Consider the following 23,012-nt stretch of genomic DNA (forward strand, 5'->3'; position numbering starts at 1 on the left):
CTTGCTCTGTGATTCAAGTTCCTGAGATCATGCTGATCCTGTGTGCTAGAAACTTGGATGGAAGGCATTCAAGTCTCTGACATGTTCCTGCAATGAGGTGCAAATATGGATTCTTATTATTGCTAAGGTCCAAAACTATAACTAAGAAACTGACACACAGAGACAGAGAAAGACAGGAAAACAAAACAAAAGAAACCACGTCTTCACACCTCGCCATAGGTACACGTTTCTTGGCTTTGGGTAGTTGCTTTCTTTATTTCAGTGATCTCATGGACAGAGTCTGCCGGGCTACAGTCTATGGGGGTCACGAGAGAGGTGGACACGGCTTAGTAACTAAAACAACAATAAAAACAACCTCTCAAATTCACCCTCTTAGCTGTTCTCAGTGATGGGTACTCCTGAGGCTGGCACCCACCATACCAGTCTGGAAGACAGGATACCCAAGTTTGCCACAAAGGCACCCAGAATTGATGCTGTCTGTCTCTATCAGTGCATTTTCCAGTTTCCAGCCACTCAGTCTTGACCACGTCCCTTCTTTTTGCCTTCTAAAGTTTCTGCATTTCCAGTCTCTGCATGCCTAGAGTGACACACAGCCTTGCCTGGGTTCCCAGCTGCAGAGTCCATGTAATGCTTGCTATCTGATCCCCACTACCTGCCTAAGCTTCCTCCTTGTGGAGGACTTCCAAGACTGCAGATCCTGAGCACAGCCATGATGGCTAACGTCGCGCTATTTTATATCCTCCATCTCTCAAAGGTTCTGTTGACCTAAAATTAGTGCACCCAGAAGGGGCAGTTGGAGTCAGTACAGAAAAATGGGTAACAAAGCACAGGGTTGGATGGCAGGTACACATAGAAGACAATGTGAATTGCGCCCCCTGGAGGACCATCCCAGCTCTGCAGTCCATAGGAACGATTTTCCTTCCCTTTCCCGAAAGTTGAGCAACAGGGTCAGCAAAGGTCCGTCTAGCCAAAGCTATGGTTTTTCCAGTAGTCATGTATGGATGTGAGAGTTGGACCATAAAGAAAGCTGAGCGCCGAAGAATTGATGCTTTTGAACTGTGGTTGGAGAAGACTCTTGAGAGTCCGTCCCTTGGACTGCAAGGAAATCAAACCAGTCCATCCTAAAGGAAATCAGTCCTGAATATTCATTGAAAGGACTGATGCTGAAGCTGAAGCTCCAATCCTTTGGTCACCTGATGCGAAGAACTAACTCATTGGAAAAGACCCTGATGCTGGGAAAGATTGAAGGCGGGAGGAGAAGGGGACGACAGAGGATGAGATGGTTGGATGGCATCACTGACTCAATGGACATGAGTTTGAATAAGCTCTGGGAGTTGGCGATGGACAGGGAAGCCTGGTGTGCTCCAGTCCATGGAATTGCTAAGAGTCGGACATGACTGAGTGACTTGACTGAACTGAAATGAGCAACAGGGTGCTCTTAAAAGCTGTGTGACTGTAAACAAGCCAGTTGATCTCTCAGCGCCTCGGTTTCACCATCTATAAAAAAGAGCTAAAATTCAGTGCTTATGTCACAGGACTGTTGTAAGGGGAAATGCTATGTAAAGGCAGCGTTGTGCCTGGTACATTAAAAATGTTCTATATGCCTTAATAGTTATTATTTTCCAAGTATAAACTCAATGGCCAACCTTCTTTAAGTTGGATCAGAGATGCTGTCTTTCTACATATTGGTGGGACCAGCAGTAATACTCCTGGGTTGCTAGGAGTTTGGCTAGGCTGAACTAGACGATCCAAGATGGTCTCGCTCAATATTTGGGCTGGTGCTGATTGTCACCTGCGGACCCTCAGTTCTCCTCCACGTGACCTCTCGTCCTCCAGTTAGCCAGCCCTACTCCAGCACTCATCAAGGAGAGACCAGAAGATATATTTTTTCCTTCCCTAAATGGTGGGACATGAAGATAGGAGATGCACTCAAAATAGCAGAACCCAGAGCAGCCACAGGACCAACCCTGTGTCACAGAGTGGTTGTAATCATTAAATGAAATAGCATGTGTAAAATGCCTAGAACAGTACTTGCACATAGTAGGTACGCAATATGTATGTGTAAGTAATTGTACTCATGTTGGTTTTTAACTTAGATTAAAATCCAACCTCTTTATTGATCAACTACAAGACCCTGCTCGAACTCTGTCCACCTTCTCCAGCTCATCCACTCCACTACTCCTCACTGACTTACCTCTCGAAAACCACACTGGCCTTTTTCTTTCCTAAAAATGCCAAGTTTGTCCCTGCCTCAGGGCCCTTGTGCTTGCCATTCCCTCAGGCTGGGCTCTGCCAGCAGCTCCACAGACAGCTAGCTCCATCTTGTAGCTCACCTTGTGGTTCAAATATGCCCTCCTGTGTGGGCATCACACAACCCAAAATTAGCCACCCCTACTGACTTAGTTTTTCTCTCCCACCACCCTGGCATTTCTGCTGTCTGTAACCATCTTGCTTATCTGCTTAGCAGCTATGTGATGACATCTTCTTAAGAGCAGGGACCTTAAATATCTCCTTTACCCCTGGAATCCAAACTCCTAAAGTAACGCCCAGGGTGTAAGTCAGCACCCTATAAATGTCTGTTGACTGAAGGACTCAGGCGGGGCTTGCTTCCCTTTGGATATATCAGCACTCCACTCTGTGAGAAAAACAATCTCCTCTATAAACTTGAGATGACAATGAATTTCTGCAGCAGAAATATTTTTCACATTAAATAATCGGATCCAAAAATGAAGTGGCTTTCAGGAGCCATGTGTGGAGGAAGTGCCGTTTTTAACAAAGGGCTGACAGAGTTGCCGTGCCAGCTGATCCACTTGGCAGCCTCACCGCAGATGCTTGGCAAAGTACTGTACCTACGGGCAAATTTTTTCTGCACATTACTACCCTAGAGATAGCTATGTACGATGTCCTAACAGTTGTATGTACACATACTTTCGGGAGAAAGATAATACTGTAGGTTTTAAAATTTTCTAATTTCAGAAGAATCACAGGCACCGTGTAGAAATTTTGGAAAGTGAAAGCAAAAAACACAAAGAAAGCACTAGTTTTCCGAACAGTGAAACATTCCAATCTGTGTTTTTCAGTTTTTGGTTTTTCTCTTTGAATGTTTTACAAATGAGCCTGTGTCACATAAACCACTTTGGAATTGTGTTTGCAGAGGTGTTGTTTGCAGGATTTGGTGACTGATTGGCTGTGAAAGATGAAGGAGAAGGAGGAGTCACAGACGACCCTGAGGTTTCTCCATTCCTGACTTTTTGGATGGTAGTGCAAACAAGGACATAGGAGCAAAAGCAACTTTGGTGAGAAAAGCAATGTGTTCAGTTTTGGATCTGATGCATTTGAGATGCCTCTGGGACAGCCAGTGTGGCTATTCGGTGAGTGACTAGATGGTCAGCTATGTAGTCAGGAAAGATGATGGACTGGTGAAGAAGGTCTGAGTGTCACTGGAAAAAGGCAATAGTCAAAGAAATGGAAATGCATGGATTCAGTTACTGCAGACTTCTCCATCCGCCCCAGCAGGCCCAGTGCTTAGTACCCGCAAAAACGTGAGCAGAAAGTGAGTGAAGGGGTAGACAGAAATTGGGGAGAAACGTCAGCTACTTTGTTGTCATTTCATCAGCCGCTAAGTTGTGTCTGATTCTTTCACGACCTCATGGACTGTCTCCTGCATTGCAGACAGATTCTTTTACCACTGAGCCACCAGGGAAGCCTGCAGTTACTTTGTTGGTTGAAAGTGTGTTAGTCGCTCCATTGTGTCTGACTCTTTGCAAACCCATAGACTGGGAGCCTCTGTCCATGCCATTCTCCAGGCAAGAATCCTGGAGGGGGTGGCCATTCCATTCCCTTCTCCAGAGGATCTTCCCTTCCCAGGGGTCGAACCATTGTCTCCTGCTTCTTTGCCATCTGAGCTTGTGGTGGTTTAGTTGCTCGGTCATGTCCGACTCTTGAGACCCCATGGGCTGTAGCCCGCCAGGCTCCTCTTTCCATGGGATTCTCCAGGCAAGAATACTGATGGGCTGCCATTTCCTTCTCCGGAATCTTCCCGACCCAGGGATCAGGAAACTGATGAGAGGAAGCCTCTGAGGGGGAACTTGCTTTTTGCTGCCATCTAGTGGCTGTTCCTGGTAGCTAGTGCTTCTCTGGTAGCTCAGACGGTATAAGCGTCCGCCTACAATGCGCGAGACCGGGGCTCAATCTCTGGGTCGGGAAGATCCCCTGGAGAAGGAAATGGCAACCCACTCCAGTATTCTTACCTGGAAAATCCCAAGGACTGAGGATCCTGGTAGGCTACAGTCCATGGTGTCGCAAATAGTCGGACACGACTGAGCGACATCACTTCACTTCACTTCAGTGGCTGTAACTGGAGCAATTCCTGGGGAACAGACCTAGCGTGCCCAGGCCATTGCAGCTGGGCAAGAGCAGCGTTTTAATGAGGCTGGAACCCACGTTTTCTGACTCCTAGTTCACTGACTACGACCAAACCAATACTGCTTCTTCTTTTAATTCTTTTTATTCATTTATTTGGCGGCATCTAGTGGCACCCCACTCCAGTACTCTTGCCTGGAGAATGCCATGGACGGAGGAGCCTGGTAGGCTGCAGCAGTCCATGGGGTCCCGAAGAGTCGGACACGACTGAGCGACTTCACTTTCACTTTTCATTTTCACCCATTGGAGAAGAAAAATGGCAACCCACTCCAGTGTTCTTGCCTGGAGAATCCCAGGGACGGGGGAGCCTGGTGGGCTGCCATCTATGGGGTCGCACAGAGTCGGACACGACTGAAGCGACTTAGCAGCAGCAGCAGCAGCAGTCTTAGCTGCAGTACTCGGGATCTTTGATCTTTGTTGCAGCATGCAGGATCTTTAGCTGCAGCATGCAAACTCTTAGTTTCGGCTTATGGGATCTAGCTCCCTGATCAAGAATTGAACCTGGGCCCCCTGCATTGGGAGCACTGAGTCTTGGCCACTGGACCACCAGGAAAGTCCCTGAGGAGGCACTGTTATCATCTCTATAGATGAGGAAACTAAGGTTAGTTAAGAAATTTAAGAGGACTTGAGAAAAGAAGAGAGGTTAAAGGCAAAGGAGAAAAAGATATACCCATCTGAATGCAGAGTTCTAAAGAACATCAAGGAGAGATAAGAAAGCCTTCCTCAGTTATCAATGCAAAGAAATAGAGGAAAACAATAGAATGGGGAAGACGAGATCTCTTCAAGAAAATTAGAGATACCAAGGGAACATTTCATGCAAAGATGGGCACAATAAAGGTTGGAAATGACAAGGAACTAACAGAAGCAGAAGGTATTAAGAAGAGGTGGCAAGAATGCACAGAAGAACTATACAAAAAAGAGCTTCATGACCCAGATAACCACGATGGTGTGATCACTCACCTAGAGCCAGACACCCTGGAATGTGAAGTCAAGTGGGCCTTTGGAAGCATCACTACGAACAAAGCTAGTGGAGGTGATGGATTTACAGCTAAACTATTTCAAATCCTAAAAGATGATGCTGTGAAAGTGCTATACTCAATATGCCAGAAAATTTGGAAAACTCAGCAGTGGCCACAGGACTGGAAAAGGTCAGTTTTCGTTCCAGTCCCAAAGAAAGGCAATGCCAAAGAATGTTCAAACTACTGCACAATTGCACTCATCTCACACGCTAGCAAAGTAATGCTCAAAATTCTCCAAGTGAGGCTTCAATAGTACATGAACTGAGAACTTCCAGATGTTCAAGCTGGTTTTAGAAAAGGCAGAGGAACCAGAGATCAAATTGCCAACGTCCGTTAGATCATAGAAAAAGCAAGAGAGTTCCAGAAAAAACATCTATTTCTGCTTTATTGACTATGCCAAAGCCTTTGACTGTGTGGATCACAATAAACTGTGGAAAATTCTTCAAGAGATGGGAATACCAGACCACCTGACTTGCCTCTTGAGAAACTTATATGCAGGTCAGGAAGCAACAGTTAGAACTGGACATGGAACAACAGACTAGTTCCAAATAGGGAAAGGAGTACGTATATCAAGGTTGTATATTGTCACCCTGCTTATTTAACTTCTATGCAGAGTGCATCATGAGAAACGCTGGGCTGGAGGAAGCACAGCTGAAACCAAGATCACCAGGAGAAATATCAATAACCTTAGATATGCAGATGACACCACCCTTATGGCAGAAAGTGAAGAAGAACTAAAGAGCCTCTTGATGAAAGTGAAAGAGGAGAGTGAAAAAATTGGCTTAAAGTTCAACATTCAGAAAACTTAGATCATGGCATCCAGTCCCATCACTTCATGGCAAATAGATGGGGAAACGATGGAAACAGTGACTGACTTTATTTTCTTAGGCTTCAAAATCACTGCAGATGGTGACTGCTGTCATGAAATTAAAAGATGCTTGCTCCTTGGAAGAAAAGTTATGACCAACCTAGATAGCATATTAAAAAGCAGAGACATTATTTTTGCCAATAAAGGTCTGTCTAGTCAAAGCTATGGTTTTTCCAATAGTCATGTATGGATGTGAGAGTTGGACCATAAAAAAGCTGAGCGCCGAAGAATTGATGCTTTTGAACTGTGATGTTAGAGAAGACTCTTGAGAATCCCTTGGACTGCACAGAGATCAAACCAGTCCATCCTAAAGGAAATCAGTCCTGAATATTCTTAGGAAGGACTAATGCTGAAGCTGAAGCTCCAAACCTTTGGCCACCTGATGCGAAGAACCGACTCATTGGAAAAGACCCTGATGCTGGGAAAGATTGAAGGCAGGGGAGAAGGGGACGACAGAGGATGAGATGGTTGGGTGGCATCACTGACTCGAAGGACATGAATTAGAGCAAGCACCTGGAGTTGGTGATGCACAGGGAAGCCTGGTGTGCTGTAGTCCATGGGGTCACAAAGAGTCGGACACGACTGAGCAACTGTACTGAATTAAAGAAATTTGCCCAAAGCTACACTATTAATAATTAACAGAGTCATGCTTTTAATCCAGACAGTCCAATGACAAGAGTCCCTACTCTTAACTGCTTCATTTTACTACTTCTGAAAAGAAGCAGATGGTAACATGCATTGGTCTCAGTCAGTAGAGACGCAGTGAGTCACATGGAGAAAGATGAAAAATAAGGAAGCTGAAAATTAAAGATGAGTTTTTCCTGTTGTAAAATTTGCTGAGACCAGACACTGTAGGCATGGGAGGGGTTTCTTACATTCCATTTTGTCATGCATTAAATTTCCTTAATGATAATATATGACCATTATTTTCCAAGAATCAGAATAGAAATAAACTAAACATCGGTAATTCTCACATTCAGTTATATACTGAGCTACCTCTCTTTTTGCTAAAGTGCTTTAAATACTGTCTTTAAAACGAAGAGTCCAGGGAGGGTGGTTCAAAAGGGAGGGGATATATATATATATATATATCTATGGCTGATTCATGTTGTGGTTTGACAGAAAACAACAAAATTCTGTAAAGCAATTATCCTCCAATTTAAAAAAAAAAAAAAAAGAGTCCAGAAGAGCTGAAAGGGTGAGTTTTCCAAGAAGTTTATCCGGGCACTTGCCAAGCTTTTTTACCTGCCATGTTCACCGCCCTCCTCCCGAAGTGGGAAGACACGACTTCCAGCGTACCTCCCTGTGCCAAGACCAGCCGATAGAGTGTGCTGCCCACGATTCTCTGTCCAGGCAAGGCTCCTTGTTGAGACTTCTTCATATAGAAAGACAAAGACCATATCCCTATGTATAGATGAGAGGTTCTCAGCTTTATTGAGATTTCGAACCAGAGGATTCTTTGTTGTGAGAGCTGCTCTCTGTGCACTGCAGGGTATCTAGCAGTATCCTGTCCTCCTACCCACGAGAAGCCAGTAGCACCACCCTCGTTTGTGATAATCAAAACTGTCTCCAGACATTGCCGTCATCCCTGGGAAGTCACAATCACCCTCAATCGACAGCCACCAGCATAGATCAATGACAGTTTACCATTCAAGAATACCCACCACCATCTGTGAGTAGGAGTGTACATTGGCACAAACCATTTCAAGAGTGATTTTGAAAGTAGGCTTTGGAAAGTCATCATTACAATATTCAAAATATTTTCATTTGGAAGGAAAAGAAAAGGATTTGCTGTTTATAGCCCCCGAAATAGAAAAAGGTTCGTTAGGAATAAAGGTTTGACGGTGTATTAAAAGATTTTATTTTCCTTGAATGATAGACACAGATCTGGCGGCTGCCAGCTCCTCCAAATCCCTGAAGCAACTGTGTGCATGAGAAGCCCTCGAGCAATTGATGGGAGGTGTGGGCAGCTGACTTAGTCTATACTTTATTTCCTGGACTACAGTGATTGGTCCAATGGTGAGCCAATCAGAGTGCCTCACTCGGGTTCTTCTAATTAATCTGAGGGGGCAGGCTGGGGAACAAGGGCGTCTCTCCTCTATGATCACAAAGAGGTAAAGATGTGAGCCTAGCGTCTGATAGCCATGCCCCCACCTAGTGAAAGCTGTTCCAAGATAATGAAGCATAGAAAGCAGCATGGGTGAGAGACGCAGAGAATCCTTTCGATGTTCCAGTCTCAAGTTCTGGCCGTCCCTGTGGCCAACTCCAGCCAGCACGTTCCTGTGGTTTCATTATGTGAGCCAATTTATTCAAGCTAATTCATGTTGGATCTTTGTCTCTTGTAACCATTGGAATTTTTTATATACAGTTTTTAAAAAAATATTTATATTTCTTTATTTGGCTGTGCCAGGTCTTAGTTGCAGCAAATGGGATCTTCGATCTTCACTGTGGCACGTAGGATCTTTAGCTGTGACATTCGAACTCTTGGTTGCAGTATGCAAGCTCTTCCTTGCGCGATGCGGACTCTAGTTTCCTGACTAGAGTCCACATGGAACCCCGGGTCCCCTGCATTGGGAGCACCGAGTGCTTAGCCACTGGACCCCCAGGGAAGTTCCCAACTTGGGGTTTTTATTTATTTTTTTTAACTAAACTTTTTATTTTGTATTGGAATATAGCTGATTAACAGTGTTGTGATAGTTTCAGGTGGACAGCAAAGGAATTCAGCCATACATATACCTACCTGTATCCACTCCCAACCATTGAATTTTGACTAAGACACCTTAGCAAAGACATAAAGAGAATTCACATAATGAACAGGAACACTGGTAAATTTTTCACTCATAAATGTTCTGTGCAAACCACATGGGTACAAATCCACCTATTTTGTAAGTTCTAGTGTGGCTCTGGAAAACTCTAAGCAGATATGGCTGCCTCTTGCCACATACAGATAAAACCCACAATGGCTCCCATTGGTTCCAAGGATTTATACCTCCTGAAGCTTTCACATCCATTATCTCATTTGCCTTCTACCAAAACTCAACCAGACAGGGAAGGAGACTTTAGCATCCCCATTTCCAGGTGAGAAAGTGGAGACACCATATGGCTAAATGACTTTTTTATGTAATGTAGGGGTTTGGAACAAGATCAGCAGTTCTTAAATTCAATCAGTCACGAACTGTGTCATGACTGATTTGATGCTGGTGGTTAAAGTACCAGTGCGGGAGAATGATTCATCTTTTTAAAAATATCACATTATCCTTGTAACAACCTAATTCTCACCAGCATTCGGTATGCTTTCCTGGCTAGGAGAAAAGGAGTGGGGTTACAGCTGGCATAATCGGAATTCCCATGGGGGTGTTATGCATGTGAATAGTCAACCATGTGCATTCCAACAGTTTGGGGGAAAAAAAAATGTTGAGAGTTAATGGATAAGCCAGGCCTGGAGGTTGCTTCCAACTCTAAAACTGGATGATTCACCCAAAATAAACTATGAGTTGATGGCATACAAGATCAAAACAAACCACTTTTCCCTGTCCATGGATCTTATTAAGGATCACTTACTTTAAAGCGTTGTAGGTTGATCATAACATGTATCATCCAAAACAGGATGGTTTTGTTTTTTAAATATTTATTTATTTGGCTGTCCCCGGTCTTAGCTGCAGCACACAGCATCTTCAATCTTCACTGCAGCATGGGGGATCTTTCTTTAGTCGATTAGCTGCAGTGTGTGGGATCTAGGTCCCTGACAGGGATGGAACCCAGGCCCCCTGCATTGGAAGTATGGAGTCTTAGTGACCAGATCACCAGAGAAGTCCCCAAACCAGGATAATTTTAGGAGAAAAAGGGGCATCAATGGAATGGAACATCAGGAAAACATATTAAACGAGAATGACTCGATGGACATGAGTTTGGGTGAACTCCGGGAGTTGGTGATGAAAAGAGAGGCCTGGCATGCTGCAATTCATGGGGTCGCAAAGAGTCGGACATGACCGAGTGACTGAACTGAACTGAACTGTGTCGAGCAAATCAGGACTAGAATCACCGTATGTATATGTAATGCAAGATGTGTGTGCTTCAGTCGTGTCCGACTCTTTATGACCCTGTGGACTATAGCCTGCTAGGCCCATCTGTCCATGGGATTCTCCAGGCAAGAATCCTGGAGTGGGTTGCCATGCTAACCTCCAGGGGATCTTCCTGACCCAGGGATCAAACCCATGTCTCTTATGTCTCCTGCATTGGCAGGAGGGTTCTCTACCACTAGCGCCACCTGGGAAGCCCCAAGTACATTTATCGAACTGGAAACTGCCAGACCTGCCCCAAGGAGCATCATTCTAATGGTGAATTGGATGTGTTTTGGTTTCAGTTCCCCCAAAAGCAGACTCTAAGACAAGGATTTTGGTGCAAGTAGTTGATTAAGGAGGTGAAGGAGAGTGGGGAAGTGAGGCAGGGGAAGAAAGGTAGCCAGTAAGAGTATATCCTCAATAAATAAATAAATAAAACGAAACAAAACCAGTATATGGAAAGGAGAAAATGAGTGTGTCCTCAAGCCAGCAACTGCTGAGGCCAACTGCAATAGAATCCCCAAGCTTGTCACAGACATGCGCCACCCAACATTCCCCCTTTAAGGAAGGGCTTGCTGTCCACTTGCAGGGAGTGGGGTCAGATGGCCCCCAAGCTCCTTCAGGGTCTGTTTTAGGAGCAGAGCTGCCTCGCTCATGGTTATACCCTTTCCAGAGCAGCCTGCACTACTGAGCAACCAAGGCAAGGCTGTGAAGGGTGCCCCTCTCCTCTGGATGCAGGGCACTCTGATGGGCACTCCTCACTGCACACCTTCCCTCTGGGTTGGCCAAGACTTTGTCAAGCTGGTACTGCAGCCAGACTTTTCCTTTCCTTTTAGAGGGGCTGATCCCTAGTAAAAACCCCATAAGTATCTGCTTGCATAGAGCCAATCTCAAAACCATTCCTCTAGGGAAACTCAGTGTATTAACATTTTTTTTTAATACCTTAAAAATATTTATTTATTTGGCTGTTTCATGTCTTAGCCACCACACTCAGAATCTTCAGTATTTGTTTTGGCATCCAGGTTCTTTTAGTTTCGGCAGGTGGAGTCTTCATTTGCAGCGTGTGAAATCTTTAGTTGCAGCATGCAAACTCTTAGTTGTAGCACATGGGATCAGGTTCCCTGACCAGGGATCAAACCTGGGCCCCCTGCATTGGGAACTTGGAGTCTTACCCACCGGACCACCAGGTGAACTCCCTAATCATGTTTATTATTATTATTATTATTATTTTATATATCTTATGAGGTTGTGAACATCTTGGGGGACCTTGCAGATTGGAGGAGAGACTGCATTTATAGAGCTAGCTAATCTCTTAGAGGAGGTGGATTGCTTGCTGGAACGTGTCTAGTCATGCAAAGACCATCTGACTCAGTGTCATATCCCACCCACCTGCTTATCTAACTCACACACCAAGCCAATAGTTGCTTCTCCCTAATCACCCCAGAATCAGGCACCAGACAATTGAAGACAGCTCCTATGCCCTAGAGCCTGCTGGAATTACGCAAAGGAGCCCATCCTAGGTGGTGTAGGCTGTCTCTCCTTTTCTGCAGAAACTCTAGTAAAGGCTGTGGCTTAGGCTTTCTGCTTATTCCTGCTTCTGCCTCCTGATCAAGACCTGACCCCTCCCCTGTGGCCCTGAGTGGTGTGGTGTGTCCCCTTCTCTCAGGAAGGTAAGTAATAAACAATCTGTTCAGTGGCACTGGCTTCTCCAGGTCATCACTCAATCAGAGAATGCCTATAGCACCTTTGTTTAAAACTGCCCCCAATCTGAAATTCTTCAAAAGGTGAAAAAAAAATGAAATTAGCCAGTTTGAAAAGTTCAAACTCTGTATGATTCCAACTACACAACATTCTGGAAAAGACTGTAGTCAAAAGTAAAAAGGATTCTAGTAAAAAGAGACAGGAAGAGATCAATGGTTTTCAGCACTTTGGAGGCGGGAGGGAGGGATGAATCAGTAAAGCACAGAGGATCTTCAGGGCAATGAAACTACTCTGTGTGATACTATAATAACAGACATATAACATTACATATTTGTCAAAAGCCATACCACTGTACAGCACAAAGAAGGACCATAATATAAACTAAGGGCTTCAGTTAATAATAATGTACCGATATAAATTTAAAATAACCCTGAATCAATATTGGTTCAGCACCTATAACAAATATATCACACTAATGTATGATGTCACTAGGAGGAGAAATTGTGAGCAGAAGAGAGAAGAGGTACATGCCAACTGTCTGTGCTTGCCTGCGTGCCAAGTTACTATAGTCATGTCTGACTCTTTGTGACCCCATGAACCATAGCCTACCAGGCTCCTCTGTCCATGGAATTCCCCAGGCAAGGATATTAGAGTGGGTTGCCATCTCCTCCTCCAGGGGATCTTCCCAACCCAGGGACTGAACCCACATCGCCTATGTTTCCTGCATTGGCGGGCAGGCTCTTTACACTCGCACCACCCGGGAAGCCCAGCAACTCTTTGTACTATCTGCTCCATCTTCTGTAATCCTAAAACTGTTCTCAAAACAAAAGTATGTGAAAGAAGAAAGATGGATGTTGGGGGTAAGGGGAAAGATGGATGTTTGTTCCAGGACAGGTATATCAGGGCTCAGACAGGACAGGGGGAAATTTAAATAAAAAAATAATAATAGAGGCAACCCACAAGATACCACTTCACACTTATTAGGATGGCTATGAAAGTGAAAGCAAAAGTCTCTCCATCTTGTCCGACTCTTTGCGACCCCAGGAATGTAGCCCGCCAGGCTCCTCTGTCTGTGGGGATTCTCTAGGCCAGAATATTGGAATAGGTTGCCATTTCCTTCTCCAGGGGATCTTCGCAACCCAGGGATCAAACCCAAGTCTCCTGCATTGCAAGCGGATTCTTTACCATCTGAGCCACCACTTTATTATTTTTTAATATTTATTTATTTGATTGTGCTGGGTCTTAGTTATGGCATGCAGATCTTCAGTCTTTCGTTGTGGTATGTGAACTGTTAGCTGCAGCATAGTGGAGCTAGTTCCCTGACCAGGGACTGAACCCAGGCCCCCTCCATTGGGAGCACAGAGTCTTAGCCATTGGACCACCAGGGAAGTCCCAGGTTGGCTATGGTTTAAACACACACACAGAATAACAAGTATTAGTGGGAATGTGGAGAAATTAGAATTCTCATACATTGCTGGGGGGAAAGTAAAATGAGTGTAATCATTTTGGAAAACAGGTGATTCCCATATGACCTAGAAATTCCAATCCTAGATAAATACCCAAAGAAATGGGAAGTGAGGACTTGAACAGATTACTTGTATGTAGGTGTTCACTGCAACCTTATTCACAATAGCCAAAAAGTAGAAACGGCCGAGTGTCTGTCCATGGATGAATGGATAAACGAAGTGTGGTGTAGCCATACACCAGTGGAATATTCTTCAGCCATGAAAAAGGAAGTATTGATACGTGGTACAACATGGTGCAACTTAAGATCATTCTGGTAAGCGAAAGAAGCCAGATTGGAAAGGCGACATATCATATGATTCCATTTATAGGAAATGTCTAAAATAGACAGATCCATAGAGATGAGTGGTTGCCAGAAGCTGGGAAGACCGGGGAATAGGAAGTGACTGCTAATGAGTATTGGAGTCTTTGGGGGGCAAAGGAACAGTTCTGGAATTAGTGGTGATAGTTGCGTAACCTAGTGAATGTACTAAAAACCACTGCCTGCAGGGCAGGAGATGCAGGCAGATGCGAGTACTACCCCCTGGTCGGGAAGAACTCTTGGAGGAGAGCATGGCAACCCCCCTCCAGGATTCTTGCCTGGAGAATCCCATGGACAGAGGAGCCTGGCAGGCTACAGTCCATGGGGTCGCACAGAGTCGGCCACGACTGAGCGACTGAGCACACACTCACTGGTTCATTCACTTTGAAAAGGGTGAACTTGGCTGCCAGACTTGCCCTCTGTGATGGCCCGTACTCTGTCTGTGGAATGTGTTTCTCTCTAAATAAATCCACTTCTTACTTATCAAAAAAAGTATGAACTTTATGTTATTCAAATTATATCTTAATTTAAACATACGTAAATTTAAAAAGTGCCAAACTATTTCTCCTCCTTTGCTAAGATCTATATGAAAATGGAGCTTCCTAGAAGTAACCTACTTATGGGTAATGCTGATCTGTTAAGTGGAAAAAAATTTGTCTTTCAGGGGCTACGCTTTAAATTCTACCTAGTGTTTTATTAAAACTACTGGGGAAATGTCACAGCCAAAAATAAAAAAGGAGGGGAGATGTGATAGTCCCAGAAAAACCCAATCCAGATACCTGCATGCCTATAACCCACAAACAACAGCTTCTTTCTTTCCTGTTTCTTTCTTCCCTTCCTTCCTTTCTCTGTGCTGAGTCTTAGTTGTAGCATGCAGGATCTTCAGTTGCAGCATCTAGTTCCCTGACCAGGGATCGAACCTGGGCCCTCTACATTGGGAATGTGGAGTCTTAGCCACTGGATCATCAGGGAAGTCCAACAATTTCTGATTCATGAGATATAAAGCAGTCACTCAGTTTCTAGCATCTGAGTTTCCTGGGGAACGCAGTTTCTCAATAGCAGTGTTATGAGAACAGTTTGCCAGGACACCTACAAGCAAAGATCGGGTTCACAAACAGGCTGCATTTGAGTTACCAAAGGTTGTTCTGAGATGCACAGAGCCTGCTGGATATACACTTTAAAACACCATCTCTAGATCTATCTTTAGTTCCTGCCTCCCAGCTTATTATACTCATGAAAATAAGTGCATCCACATGATAAAGGCAATTTTGCCCTTAGAAGACACACAGTTCCAGTATGTTGATGGATTTCTAAATGGTGATCCATGGGAACCCTTATGAATATAGATGTTCCAAGTCCCATTCTTTCGTTTAACAGACATTGGCTGAGCATCTGCTATGTGCAGGCAATATTTTAAGCTCTGAGTTCAAGAAATCAAGGACCAGAGAGTCCTGTGCCTCTGTTTCTGGTCACAGAGTCTGTTTATAAACCCACCGCATATCTTTGTGCTGCTCGACAGAACAATAATCAAATGCCTTCAATATGCCCTGCACAATGCTAGAAGCAAGTAAAAGAGGCCCTGGTCCAAAAAGTTCACAGAAGGGAAAAATGGTCAATAAATAAAGGGAAAATGTTAAACCTTGCTAGTGTTTATTTATTTATGCGCTGCTGTGTTCCAAAAAAAGATTTAAGGCAGCTTACAAGGATACATAAAACACAGCCAGATTGCATAAATTGTAAGTGGGAGAGAAGGGAGAGAAAGAAAAACAAGAATGAGGACTGGAAATGGCGCCAGAAATGAGACTATGTAATAACTTCCTCTATGCTTGATCCTGTGTAGTAGATGCTGCTGGGGTCCTGCCCAGGGCCCCTCAGTCCTAACCTCTGTACACAGAAAGATGCTCATTGCTACGCCTGTGACTCTCTGAATGAGGGCTTTGTTCTGGCTGTGGAAGGACACCTGGCCAGCAAGCAGGATGGCCCAGAAGTCGCAAGGATTTTCTGTCTCTAGAAACGGCCCCACCCAGTGATGGATGGAGTTGGTAGATGAATATCCCAGCTTCCTCTCCTTCCATGGAGATAACATGTGGCTTGTTCTCTGCAGCCTGCCAGAGCCCCCTGCCCTGATGCTGAGCTCCAGTTGCCCATAGCAATAACTCGCTTGCCACATGCCCCTTATTGTCCCTCTTCCTTTCTGTGTCTCCCTTTCCATCCTCCCTACTGTGCTTCCTGGAATCATCTCCAGAATAAACTACCTGCTCTTGAATCCTTGTCTCAGAATGAGCTTCGTGGGGAACCCAACCCAATATAGCTCACCATACCCTCATCTGCTACTTATTGAACCTGTATCCCCTGCATTTGAAAGGTGGATTCTTAACCACTGGACCACCAGGGAAGTCCCTATGCCTTGTTTTGGGTTTGACTTATTTGACTGATCTTGTCTTTCCTTTTGGGCTTCCCAGGTGGCTCAATGGGTAAAGAATCTGCCTGAAATGAGGGAGACCTGGGTTTGATCCCTGGGTTGGAAAGATCCCCTGGAGGAGGGCATGGAAATCCACTCCAGTATTCTTGCCTGGAGAATCTTCATGGACAGAGGAGCCTGGGGGGCTACAGTCCATGGGATTGAAAAGAGTTGGACACAACTTTTGATGAATTATCTCCTAGTGGCAGGGGGCAGGGGGCAGGGGAGGTGGTCCTTGGGCCCTTGGTGCAAATAGTATACATTCACAGTGTCTTGGTATATAGCAGTATTAACTAAAATACTACTGAATACTGGAGGACATCTATCCAAACCGATCAGTTCTTCTTTCTGGCAATTATAGAACAGGGTCAGCTGTCCATTGATGCTACCGCTGGATCATCTGTATGAAAAAGGGAAAAAAGCATCTGTTACTCTTGTGCTCTAAAACCACCAAAGGCTCCCCATTACCCATAAAATAAAATGTAGATGTCTTTCCATGACCTACTGGCTCCTGCTCGCCAGTCCTGTCTCCTGTTCTTTTCCCTTTTGCTCACCACATCCTCATCATATGACTTCCTTTCTGTTCCTCAAACACACCTCAAGCCCTTTGCTTTGCAGAGTGTGCCTTCTGCCTGGACTGCTCTTCCCATGGCTATTTGTGTGGCTAACTCCTTTTTATTCAAATGTTAATTGTCATCTCAGAGAGATTGCCTAGTTACCTAAATTGGACACATAGTACACACACACACACACACACACACACACACACACACACACACTCCCTGCCATTTGATAAAGTTGCTCTTTATTAAGTCATTATATTGATACATTGATATTCATTTTTTTCCCACAGAACATGTCAGAGTTGGTGCTTATCTTATTCATTGGTTTCTGTCTCTTTTCACTGGAACGTAAGCTTCATTCAAGGACAGGCACCTTGTTTGGTTTTTATTCCTAAACAGGCAGCAGCAAACATAGCGCACATAGTGTCCACTCAATATGCTGATGAATGAATATACATAAATAAGTGCTTATTTTCTGTTCTCAATAGCAGAAAACTGCATACTTTTAGTTCATTCAAAACTGAGAGTGTATATCAATATGTATGTCATAAAAAAGCTGGAAGGCCAGAAAGCATCCCTTATTTTTCCTCACTTAAAATATTTTGGTGATTGTATCATAAGACATTTCCCAATGATTCTGACTTCATATGAGCATCAGTAATTTGCAGGAGAGGAGGAAACCTTCATAGAATTCCCACAGCTTAGCTGGTAACCAATTCTGGTCCAGGCTAAAGTCTAAGGAAAAGTCAATAAAATTGCAAACATTGTTTCTAACCTACTTTTTCACAGGATAGCAAAATTATATATAAAAGTTCATGGTGGGGGCTTCCCTGGGGGTTCAGTGGTTGGGACTCCGTGCTTCCACTGCAGGAGGCACAGGTTTGATCCCTGGTTGGGGAGCCAGGATCTGTCATGCTGCTTGAGGAGTGGCCAAAAAAAAAAAAGTTCACAGTAGGTAGTTAAAAAGTTTTCTGATAGTATCTAGTTTGAGTTATTGTCCAGTAGAAATAAATGTCAGTCACATGCATTATTTTTTTCCCACATGCATAATTTTAAATTTTCTAGTAGCCACAATGAAAAGAATAAAAAAAGCTGAAAATAACTTTAGCAATACATTTTATTAAACTTAGTATTTCTAAAATAGTGTTATTTCATTGTTAATCAATATATATTTTTTAAAGATAAATAAGATCTCTTACATTTTTTCTTATTTTGTAGTGTACCTCAATTGAGATGATGCATTTGTTGTTTTTGGTCGTACGCTATGGTTTCTGGGATCTTCATTCCCTGACCAGGGAGTGAACCTGGGCCCCAGCAATGAAAGCACAGAGTCCTAACTGCTGGACCATCAAGAAATTCCCGAGATGGTAAGTTTGAATTGGAAATTATTGTTCTATATTTATTTTATCTTTTAAAACATTTTTTTATATGGACCATTTTTAAAGTCTTTACTGAGTTTGTTACAATACTACTTCTGTTGCTTATGTTCTGGGTTTTTGGCTATGAGGTCTGTGGGATCTCCACTCCCCCACAAGGAAGCTGCACCCTAGCTTTGGAAGGCGAAGTCTTAACTACTGAACTGTCAGTAAAGCCTCTAGGCCTCTGGTTAGATTTCAAAAATGTAGAGTTGAAAAAGTAGATTCATAGACCCAAGGAATTCCAAACATATTTAAAAGTTTTTCCAATAGTGGAGTCAAGTATCAATTTGACTTGATACTTGACTCAAGTATCAAGGGGGAGGGGAGAGTTAGGAGTACTTACTTAAAGGATATGAGGTCTTTGGTGGGGGTGATGAAATGTTTTGAAACTTGATGGAGGTGGCTGCCACTCCAGTATTCTTGCCTGGAGAATCCCAGGGACGGGGGAGCCTGGTGGGCTGCCATCTATGGGGTCGCGTAGAGTCGGACACGACTGAAGCGACTTAGCAGCAGCAGCAGCACAACAGTATATGCTGTGCCAAGTCACTTCAGTCGTGTCTGACTCTGCGACCCCATGGGCTGCAGCCTACCAGGCTCCTCTGTCCATGGGATTCTCCAGGCAAGAACACTGGAGTGGGTTGCCGTAGGCTCCTCCATGGGCTCTTCCCAACCCAGGGATCGAACCCGCAGCTCTTATGTCTAACCTGCATTAGCAGGAGGGTTCTTTACCACTAGGGCCACCTGGGAAGCCCACCATGGAGCTGTTCATTTTTAAATGTTTACTTTTTTGTTGTGTGACTTTGACCTCGATTTAAAAATTTGAAATGAATACAACTTAATTAAAATTATGACATCAGTTCCACCATCCCTCTAGCCCCAATCCAAGTACTCAACAGCGCTAGACTATGACATCACTCAACATGGCACCAAACCACTCCCACGCAGAGGCCGGGGCTTTTAAAATCACTTATTTTTCTTTTTACAGGACACAGCTTCCCAGCACTTCCTGAAAGCTTTCAAGGTGAAGTGCCCTAGTTTTATTTAAGCACCACCTGGCAGCCGCTGAAGTGTCACGTTTCCATTTCACGAGAGCCAGCCACGAATCTGATTGCTCCTGTTCCACATGATTAGCACGTTCACACTTCTGAGCATGTTGTGATTCTTTTTTTTTTTTTTTTGCAGTTTATTTTTTATTTTTATTCTTTTTTTGGTAATTTTTATTTTTACTTTATTTTGCTTTACAATACTGTATTGGTTTTGCCATACATTGACATGAATCAGCCATGGGTGTACATGAGTTCCCAATCCTGAACCCCCCTCACACCTCCCACCCCATATCATCTCTCTGAATCATCCCCGTGCACCAGTCCCAAGCATCCTGTATCCTGTATCAAACATAGACTGGCGATTCGTTTCTTACCTGATAGTATACATGTTTCAATGCCATTCTCCCAAATCATCCCACCCTCTCCCTCTCCCACAGAGTCTAAAAGTCCGTTCTATACATCTGTGTCTCTTTTGCTGTCTCGCATAGAGGGTTATCATCTAAATTCCATATATATGTTGTTGTGATTCTTTAATAGCTTTTCTGAAGGGCGCCAGACATCCAGAAGCTTCTGGCCTGTGCTTCAAAAGACATTACAAGTCATTCTAGTGGTTTGCAGAAGCTTTCCTCTCCAGGGAGCCGAGGAGAGCAGAGAAGGGAGGTCAGGGAGAGGAGGTGCTGTGCTGTGACACGCATGAAGAGAGCAGTTTAAATGAGGAGGGGCCCAAAACCCCGAGAAACTCCGAGGAGGACTCAGAGGACTCTGAAGGCTCTGATCAGCTCGCCCGGTCCATCCCAAACGAATACCAGCAATCTGTTCTTTTCTCTCAACTCCCCAGAGATAAAGATCCACAACCACTCTCATTTGCTCATTGAACTGTATCATACCTCTCAGTATTCCTCCAAGTCTTTCTTATCCAAAACTCTCCTATTAGTTTCTCTTTTTTTCTCTTGTAAACCTCCCAGCTAAGACTGGGAGGCTGTTTCCTGAACATCAGGACCCTTTACCTGGAAATATCTCCTTAGTATTTTCTCACTTTTGATGCTTCTATATCCCAATATGATTATTCAGTTTGTAGACTGGACTGTTAATTCTCTTTCCATTTTTCTTGCTCCCCACTGCCTTTTTTGTTCTTCTCCTTTGTCAGATTGGAGAGAAAAGTGATTAAAGTTCCCACTGGTCAGTTTTTCCTTGGCCAGTCCTGTAGAGGAAATGTATGCAAATTCTACTTTACTAATACTGAAGTGATAGCTGTCACCAATTATCTATGCCTCTGATTTACTTATTTATAACACAGACAGTGGGTAGTTTCTTTGAACAGCAACAACAACAGTGAAATATAAATCATGGTGACACATTCAATCCTGTCATAGACGCCTCAGAAGAAATGACATCCTCCCAAAGAACTGCTGTTCTTTTACCTCTTTTAAGGTTAAATTTGGCTGTATGCAATGTCTCACTTTAAAAAAAAACTTTTTTTGGCCACACTGTGCCCCAGGCAGGATCTTAGTTCCCTGACCAGAGTTTGAACCTACGCCCCCTGCATTGGAAGCCCCGAGTCTTCCAATGTCCCACTGGGCAGCAGGGAAGTCCCTTGCTTGTCAAATTTTGATGGCAATTAAAAGAAGTGTCCTGTGGTTAGTGTAAACCAAAGAAGAAAAACTGGATGAGAGAGAAGAATAAGTTAATGAAAGGATGCTGGAGGCATTTTGTGGCATCAAAGGAAAAGCTGAACTATTGAAATTTATCAAAGGAGGAATCCAGGGGTGGGTCTCGAGAATTCGACAGCAGCTCATGAGCTTGTCCTCCAGAGCCCTGCGCGAAGGAGCACACCACTTGGCCTCCGCCGCTTGGTCTCTTTCCGCTTCCTTCCCTCCTATTTCTGAGTTAGGATTCCTGGGAGAGAACCCAGGGTGGGTCGAGTGACTTTTAAGAGACTTGGTGCAAGCGTAAGATGAAACTAACATTTAAGAGGGGTGACATTTGATTTGCTCAAATGATATAAAACATGTAAGGTGAACTGTGTTTTCCAAAGATGGCTACGACCATGTCTGCCACATACTCTTTTGCAATGTAACCTTGTCACTCCCTCATCAAGAGATGTTCTAATCCCTCCCCTTGGACCTGAGTTGCCTTGATGGCTCACTTGTAACCGATGCGAAAAGACCGCACCAGTGACAAAGTGACAACACTCCTTGTGCCCTACTGTTAGCGTTGACAGACGAAATACGGGACACGCAGCCTGCTTGGAATTGCAGATACCCGATAATGCTGCGATTCATGGGGTCGCAAAGAGTCAGACACGACTGAGCGACTGAACCGAACTGAACCGAATAAATAATTTTCAGATAAACAATGAGTATGTCCAAATGGGACATACTTACACTAAAAACAGTTGCTTATCAGAAATTCAAAGTTAACTAGGATTCAGTTCAGTTCAGCTCATTTCAGTTCAGTTGCTCAGTCGTATCCGACTCTTTGCGACCCCGTGAGTCGCAGCACGCCAGGCCTCCCTGTCCATCACCAACTCCAGGAGTTCACCCAAACTCATGTCCATCGAGTCGGTGATGCCATCCAGCCATCTCATCCTCTGTCGTCCCCTTCTCCTCCTGCCCCCAACGCCTCCCAGAATCAGGGTCTTTTCCAATGAGTCAACTCTTTGCATGAGGTGGCCAGAGTATTGGAGTTTCAGCTTTAGCATCAGTCCTTCCAATGAACACCCAGGACTGATCTTCTTTAGGACAGACTGGTTGGTTCTTCTTGCAGTCCAAGGGACTCTCAAGAGTCTTCTCCAACTGGGATTATTATGCTCTAATTCTGGCAATCTTATCCAGTTTCTATTCTCGCTTTCTTCCTTTTAGTAATAGTACCCACCCCCCAATCCAGGGGTTTTAGCCCAGCTAGAGATGGTTTCTTTGCCTCCGTTGCGCTGGAATTGGTCAGGTGACTAGTTCTTGACAGCAGAACGACTGGAAGTGAAGTAGGCCACTTCAGCGGCTTGCCCACTCAGTTCCTCCCCTTCCTTCCTTCCCACAGGAACAAATGCTGATGCTCTGCTGGAGAGCCAGCTTGCACCATGTAGATAAAGACAATACCCACCCGGTATGGCAGGGCAACAACACAGAAGGAACCTGGGGCCCCTTTCAGCTTCCTGGAGCAGACACCTTGGACCAACTCCTACCTATGGACAAGAGTGTGAGAAAGAAGGAAATGTCTAACTTGATTAGCCCTCTCTATTTTGAGGTCTGTTTGTTTGCTTTAATGTTTATTTATATTTATTTATTTGGCTGCACCGGGTCTTAGTTGCAGCTTGTGGGATCTCTAGTTGCAGCTATGCAAAGTCTTAGTTGTGGCATGTGGCATCTAGTTCCCTGACCAGGGATCAAACCCTGGCCCCCAGCATTGGGAGCATGGAGTCTTAACCACTGGACCACCAGGGAAGTCTCAGGGACTTATTCATGAAATAATAGAGGTGGGATCACTGCACTGGATCTGAAGGGCCTTACAGTTTCTGCCTACAATCTAGGCATTCAGAAACCCAACAAGATCCAGTTTCCATACATGCAGGGAAGCTGAATTGTGTGCTTTTATCTGGGTTCTCATGAGGCATCCTTTTGAGTTTTCTGCC

The 23,012-nt window shown here is 44.3% G+C and overlaps 1 long non-coding RNA gene and 1 other non-coding gene across 13 annotated transcripts in view; one reads left to right on the forward strand and one right to left on the reverse strand.

Annotated features, from left to right (window-relative positions):
* Positions 1 to 23,012, forward strand: part of LOC105602913 (uncharacterized) — a 99,036-nt gene that overhangs the window by 63,733 nt on the left and 12,291 nt on the right. For 3 of the 12 annotated variants that reach the window (XR_009597051.1, XR_009597054.1, XR_003585560.3), the window contains 3 exons: positions 18,139 to 18,287; positions 19,324 to 19,359; positions 22,421 to 22,627. This is a non-coding gene — a long non-coding RNA (uncharacterized LOC105602913). Of the gene's footprint in view, positions 1 to 3,154; positions 3,372 to 13,704; positions 13,852 to 18,138; positions 18,288 to 19,323; positions 22,628 to 23,012 lie in introns of all 12 variants that reach the window. The other 9 variants (XR_009597050.1, XR_009597048.1, XR_009597049.1 and 6 more) reach the window with 6 other exon arrangements.
* TRNAG-CCC (transfer RNA glycine (anticodon CCC)) lies at positions 14,796 to 14,868 on the reverse strand. The gene has a single exon. It is a non-coding gene; the product is annotated as a tRNA-Gly (tRNA).

The sequence above is a fragment of the Ovis aries genome, chromosome 17 (assembly GCF_016772045.2).
Source record: "Ovis aries strain OAR_USU_Benz2616 breed Rambouillet chromosome 17, ARS-UI_Ramb_v3.0, whole genome shotgun sequence".
In the NCBI taxonomy this organism is placed as follows: domain Eukaryota; kingdom Metazoa; phylum Chordata; class Mammalia; order Artiodactyla; family Bovidae; genus Ovis; species Ovis aries.